Source organism: Loxodonta africana, chromosome 7 (genome assembly GCF_030014295.1).
Source record: "Loxodonta africana isolate mLoxAfr1 chromosome 7, mLoxAfr1.hap2, whole genome shotgun sequence".
In the NCBI taxonomy this organism is placed as follows: domain Eukaryota; kingdom Metazoa; phylum Chordata; class Mammalia; order Proboscidea; family Elephantidae; genus Loxodonta; species Loxodonta africana.
The window spans coordinates 16771255-16778455 of NC_087348.1; positions in this window are offsets into that span (position 1 = coordinate 16771255).

Below are 7201 nucleotides of genomic sequence, written 5' to 3' on the forward strand. Positions count from 1 at the left end.
TTGGCACCTCCAACAATGTCTTTGTGTTACTTTTTTTGTTTGTTCAGTAAAACAAGTCTGCATTGTTGTGTGCCATTGAGTCAATTTCTACTCATAGCAACCAAATATGACAGAGTAAAACTGTCTCACAGGGTTTCCCAGGCTATAATCTTTATGGGAGCAGATCTCCGGGTCTTTTCTACCCGAGGACCTCTGGTGGGTCTTCTGGTTAGCAGCTGAGCACTTAACTAGTACACCTCCAGAGTCACGTAACTCTCCATTAGGCAGTTGTTTTTCAAACAATTAACAAAAGGGAAGTGGATAGTAAAACTAGCTATGAGGAGCTGAACTTCTGGATGCATAAGAATGTCATGATTTACCTGTTTCCCTCATAACTTTGGTTGGAATTGCTGTAAGGCACAGAGAAACACTAAAGAGCTGAGATTAAAAATACCAACAAAGGAAAGCAAGCTGGAAGAGAAAGAACAGCCCTGTTGTTTATCTCCTGATAGGATTCTAATATCCATAATCTTAGGCCAGACATCAGAGATATTTTGAAGAGATTATTCCTGGTAAAAGGCACTGTGTGTATCTAATGCTTTGTGTTCATAAAGTTAAATCCAAGCCACAATGTGTGTTCATGTGGTAAGAACTTAAAGTCTGTTGAACAACTGTCAGCACTGCAGTTTAGGAAATCTTGCTTCCAAAACTCCATACATCTGGATTAGACTCCAACCTGATGGAGCTGAGAGGTGAAAGGGAAAATTCCTTTGATAGCCACCAAGTTGCAATTACTGGATAGAAAGTTGTTAAGAGAAGTAAGGTATGGGGTTGCAGGCCTAGATTTCAGCTAAGGTCCCAACTCAGAACTAACATCTTTTAGTGATCCCATTCAGACCTCACTCAGCTTCACCCTAAAGACAAAAGATGTCAGCTGTAAGCCTGCACTGGGGGTAAAGAAAGAGAAATGGGGGCGGGGGGAGGGGAAGAGAGAGAATTCCTTAAGTGTCATTCATTTTGCTTGGCTGGACCCTTAGTGTTTTTATGGTTTGAGATTAAGATTTCTGAAGAGAGGTAGAGCTTGAAGTCAATGTCACAGCCAGAAGAAATGATTTATTATATAAAATTCAAAATATCCTTAATTTTGAAAAACAACATCCTCAGAAAACAGTGATATATCCGTTGCTTCATAGTTATCTACCTCCGCAGAGGATCAGCATCCTTCTGTTCTGATCTTCACATTCTCCACAGGATATAGATGCACAGGATGCCTGTCCCTCTGTGAGAATGTCTCATGAATGGCAAAGGTTCAGAGATTAATTAATTACCCATGACAAACGTCGGAAATCAAAGAAAGACTACCGGATCATACCATATATTTCTCTTTTTGTAATTTCCTGTACTTAACAGTTTTGTCTCGGTTTATATTTTTAAATAAACAAATGTGCTTTCTTTGATGTAGTATTCAAAAATTGCCTACACCTGTTATTTCTATCATACAATACTTTCTGAGTTTCTAGACTAGAACTTAGCATCATGATTGGGAATAGATGTGCTCTGGTATATGAAGTCATGAATCCTGTGTCCTAAGAAGTTATATCATTCCTTGCTGTGTTAGCAGAAGAAGGAGGGTTTGGGTGGCTTCTAGGACTCTGGGCATAGGCTAAAGAGATCCTAACCTAAAACTGATTGATGACTGATTATGCTCTTCACCACTGTACATCTCGATTTAATGTTCTATAATTTGGAAATAATAGCTATATCTCCTTTTGCAGAGGTGCCCCTAATACATTCTTTTTGATGAGTGCAGGTAGAAAAATGGGGTTTATAACAGGTCTCTAACTTTTCTATACACTGGATTATACGAAGAAGGACACGGCATCAGGATTGGAGGAGCACTCATTAAGAACCTGCAGTAGGCAGATGACACAACCTTCCTTGCAGAAAGCAAAGAGGACTTGAAGTACTTACTGATGAAAATCAAACACCACAGCCTTCAGTATGGGTTACACCTCTGCATAAGGAAAATAAAAATCCTCAGAATTGGACCAATGAGCCACATCATGATAATCGGAGAAAAGACGGAAGTTGTCAAAGATTTCATTTTATTTGGTTCCACAGTCAACACCCATGGAAGCAGCAGTTGAGAAATCAAAAGATATGCATTGGGCAAATCTGCTGCAAAAGACCTGTTTAAAGTGTTGAAAAGCAAAGATGTCTCCTTGAAGACTCAGGTGTGCCTGACCCAAGTTATGGTTTTTTTAGTCACCTCCTACACATGTGAAAACTGGATAATGAATGAGGAAAACTGAAGAAGAATTGAGCCTTTGAATTGTGGTGTTGGAGAAGAATATTGAATATACCATGGACTGTCAAAAAAACAAATAAGTCTGTCTTGGAAAAAGTACAACCAGAATACTCGTTAGAAGCAAGGATGGCGAGACTACGTCTCAAGTACTTTGGAAGTGTTATAAGGATGGATCAGTCCCTGGAGAAGTACATCATAATTGGTAGAGGGTCAGCTCAAAAGAGGAAGACCCTCAAGGAGATGGATTGACACAGTGGCTGTAACAATGAGCTCAAGCATAAGACTGATTGTGAGGATGGTACTGGACCAGGCAATGTTTCGTTCTATTGTACATAGGGTTATTATGAGTCAGGACCAACCTGATGTCACCTAACAACACCATGCCTTGCATGTGAAAGCCCAGTTATGTTCTTGTGTTGGTGGTAGGAGTTCTAGAGAGGAAGAAGAAACATGCAAGTATTTTTATGGCACTCTGCTGGAGTCAAATTTGCTTCTTTCTGACTGGATAAAGCAAGTCAGAATACCAAACCGAGATTCTGTAAAAGGACGTTAAGAAGGGCAAGGCTATAAAAAAAAAGGCTATATAAAAAAAAAAAGAAAAGGCTATAGGTAGGGAAAAATCAGAGCCATTGATACAATGAGTCTAATACAGTAATTGCTCCCTCCAAAATTCTCATATAAATAACCAACGGAGAATTTAAATATTACTGATACATATGCCCTGGTGGTGCAGAGATTAAGAGCTATGGCTGCTAACCAAAAGATCGGCACTTGAAATCCACCAGCCACTCCTTGGAATTCCTATGGGGCAGTTCTACTCTGTCCTGTAGGGTCACTATGAGTCAGAATTGACTCGACAGCAATGGGTTTGCTTTTGGTTTTTATGTAGGTGCCCTGGTGACTCAGTGGTTAAGCAATCAGCTGCTAACTGAAAGGTCGGTGTTTTGAACCCACCGCCTTGAAGTGGGAGAAAGATGTAGTAGTCTGCTTCCAGAAAGATTACAACCTTGGAAACCATCTAGGGCAATTTTGCTGTGTCATCAAGTATTGCTATGACTTCTAAATGACTCTATGGGAACGAGTTAGTGTTTGGTTTTTATGTTCTACTTGGGAGTCCCTGGGAGGCACCAACTGCTGAGCGCTGGACTACTAACGGAAAAGCTGATAGTGCAAACCCACTCAGAGGTGCCTTGGATGAAAAGCCTTGTGATCTGCTTCTGAAAACCCTATGGAGCAGTTCTCTGCAACATGTGGGGTCGCCATGAGTCTCAATCAACTCCATGGCAACTAACAAGAACAACTACGTATCTATACATCTTTGCTAAAATCCAGAGAAATATGCCTCTTTCCAGGACAGAAACTCAAGGGGATTTCTGCAAGATAGAGTGTATGTCAAAATGAGATTTGGGAGTAAGGGCTGATACTCAATACACTATTTAATGGCAAAGAACCCCTTCTGTGGTAAAAGCATGGAGTAGTGAGGACACAGGTTAGAGTGAACACTGGTCATGTGGTGTGGTGCCTATAGATGCAAGTCCACTCATCACAGGGAGGAAGTTCCTGAAGTTGGCACAACAAGTGGAGTTCACTCTCAGGGCTACTGCAATTGACTCCCCAGGTTACTGGTTATTCTGCTTGGACAAGGAGGTGATATCCTGGATAATTTTAAGCTGCTTGGATTTTTGGCAAGCTGACTATGGCAAGATTTAAAGCTTATGGGCTTTAGGTCCTTACAGTCTCTGCTTAGTCTGGTACCTAAGGCACATAGTCTCCAAAGAAAACCTTCATGACCACTCTGTGCATCCCAGCAGCACATCTCCTTGGAGAATAATGTCCAAAGTTCCCACAGAGTCTTAGTAAATGAGTAAGTGTGGAAACAGAATCTTCAACTGCCTTAAAACCAAACCCAGAGCTGTTGAGTCAGTTCTGACTCATGGCAACTCCTGTAGTACAGGGTAGAATTGCTTCATAGGGTTTTCTTGGCTATGATCTTTATGGAAGCAGATTGCCAGGCCTTTCTTCCATGGTGCTGCTGGATGGGCTGAAACCTGCCATCCTTTAGGTGAGAGAATGAGCACAGGTGTTTGCACCAACCAGGAACCTTTCGAATCCCTTGTTGTTTGTTACTATCATGTCGAACCTGAATCATGGTGACCCCCATGTGTGTAGAGTAGACCTGCTCCATAGCATATTCAAGGTGGTGACTTTTGGAAGCAGATTGCCAGGCTTGTCTTAGAAGGTGTCTTTGAGTGTGTTAGAACCTCCAACCTTTGGCTACTAGCTGAGTGCACAGGTGTCATCTATTCTTATTATTAGATGGCATCAAGTTGATTCCTAATCACAATGATCCTATGTACCACAGAATCAAACACTGCCCGGTCCTGCACCGTCTTACAACTGTTGTTACCCTTGAGCCCATTGTTGTAGCCACTGTGTCAGTCTGACTTGTTGAGCATCTTCCTCTATTCCACTGAACATGTACTTCACCAAGCATGATGTCCTTTTCCAGGGACTGATCCCTCCTGACAACATGTACAAAGTATGTAAGATGCAGTCCTGGCATCCTTGCTTCTAAGGAGCATCCTGGAGGTACTTCCTCTTAGACAGATTTGTTCATTCTTTTCGTTCCTCATGGTGTCTTCAATATTCTTCACCAAGACCACAATTCAAAGGCATCAATTTGTCTTTGATTTTCCTTATTCAATGTCCAGCTTTCACATGCATATGAGGAGATTGAAAATACCATGGCTGAGGTCCAGTGCATTTTAGTCTTCAAGGTGACATCTTTGCTTTTCAACACTTTAAAGAAGTCTTTTGCAGAAGATTTGCCCAATACATATCTTTTGATTTCTCGACTACTGATTCTATAGGTGTTGATTGTGGACCAAGTAAAATGAAATCTTTGACAACTTCAGTCTTTTCTCGGATTATCATGATGTGGCTTATTGGTCCAATTGTTAGGATTTTTGTTTTCTTTATGTTGAGATGGAATCCATATTGAAGGATGCAGTCTTTGATCTTCATCAGTAACTGTTTCAAATCCTCTTCACTTTCAGCAAGAAAGCTTGTGTCATCTACATAACACAGGTTGCTTACGAGACTTTCTCAAATGCTGATCCTGAGTTCTTCTTCATATAGTCCAGCTTCTCAGATTATTTCCTCAGTATACGGATTAAAGGGATATGGTGAAAGGATACAACCCTGACGCACAGCTATCATGACTTAACTACTCAGTATTCCTAGGTTCTGTCCAAACAACTACCTCTTGATCTATGTACAGTTCCTTATGAGCACAATGAAGTGTTCTGGAATTCCCATTCTTCTCAATGTTATGCATAATTTGTTTTGATCCACACAGTCAAATGCCTTTGCATGGTCAATAAAACACTGGTAAATATCCTTCTGGTATTCACTGCTTTCAGCCAGGATCCATCTGACATCAGCAATGATATCCCTGGCTCCATATCCTCTTCTGAATTCAGCCTGAACTTACGTCAATTCCCTGTCTATATACTGCTAGAGCTGCTTTTGAATGATCTTCAGCAAAATTTTGCTTGCCAGTGATATTAATGATACTGTTTGGTAATTTCTGCATTCAGTTGGATCTCCTTTCTAGGTAATAAGCATAAATATAGATCTCTTCCTGTAGGTTGGTCAGGTAGCTGTCGCCCAAATATCTTGGCATAGACAGTAAACACATTTTATCACCTTCTGCAGTCCAATATTGATCAAACATGCAGTCAGGAGACATAATTACTAGTGACTGGAATTCGACAGGTGGAAGCAGAGAAGAAGGATCACTAATAGGAATATATGGCCTTGGTGATAGAAACAATGTTGGAGATCCAATGATATAATTTTGCAAGATCAATGACTTCTTCAGTGCAAATACCTTTTTTCACCAACATAAACAGCGACTATACACATCGACCTCTAATCAGGTGAAATATATAGGCATCAAATACATCTGTGGAAAGAGACAATGGAAAAGCTCAATATCATCAGTCAGAAGAAGCCCAGAGGCCAACTGTGGAGCAGGCCATCAATTGCTCATATGCAAGTTCAAGTTGAAACTGAAGAAAATCAGAGCAAGTCCATGAGAGCCAAAGTACGACCTTGAGTATATCCCACCTAAATCTAGAGACCATGTTAAGAATAGATTTTAGGGGTTGGATACTAATGACCGAAGACCAGACAAGTTGTGGAATGACATCAAGGACATCACACATGAAGAAAGCAAGAGGTCATTGCAAAGACAGGAAAGAAAGAAAAGAACAAGGTGGATGTCAGAGAAGACTCTGAAACGTCCTCTCAAACGTCGAGCAGCTAAAGCAAAAGGAAGAAATGATGAAGTAAAAGAAATGAACAGAAGATATCAAAAGGTGGCATGAAATGACAAAGTAAAGTATTATAATGACATGTGCAAAGACCTGGAGATAAAAACCAAAAGGGAAGAACATGCCTGGCATTTCTGAATCTGAAAGAACTGGAGAAAAAATTCAAGCCTCAAGTTACAGCAGAGAAGGATTCTATGTGGAAAACATTAAATGACGCAGGAAGCATCAAAAGAAGTTGGAAGGAATACACAGATTCATTATACCAAAAAGAATTAGTTTATGTTCAGCCATTTCAAGAGGTAGCATATGATCAGGATCTGATAATAATGAAGGAAGAAGTTCGAGCAGCACTGAAGGCATTGGCAAAAAACAAGGCTATTTTACCCAGCACCACAGAAATGAACTTATTATAAAAGTATTCAATCATTGAACTGGCTTGGTATTCATTCACTCTTTCGCTTCTTTTATCCTAACGATATTTAATGGGTGCCTTTTTTTGTTTTTTTTTTTTTTTTGCTGGTATGCCAAGTGCCAAGAGAGAAAGAATGATAACACACACACCCTTCTTAAGAATCTC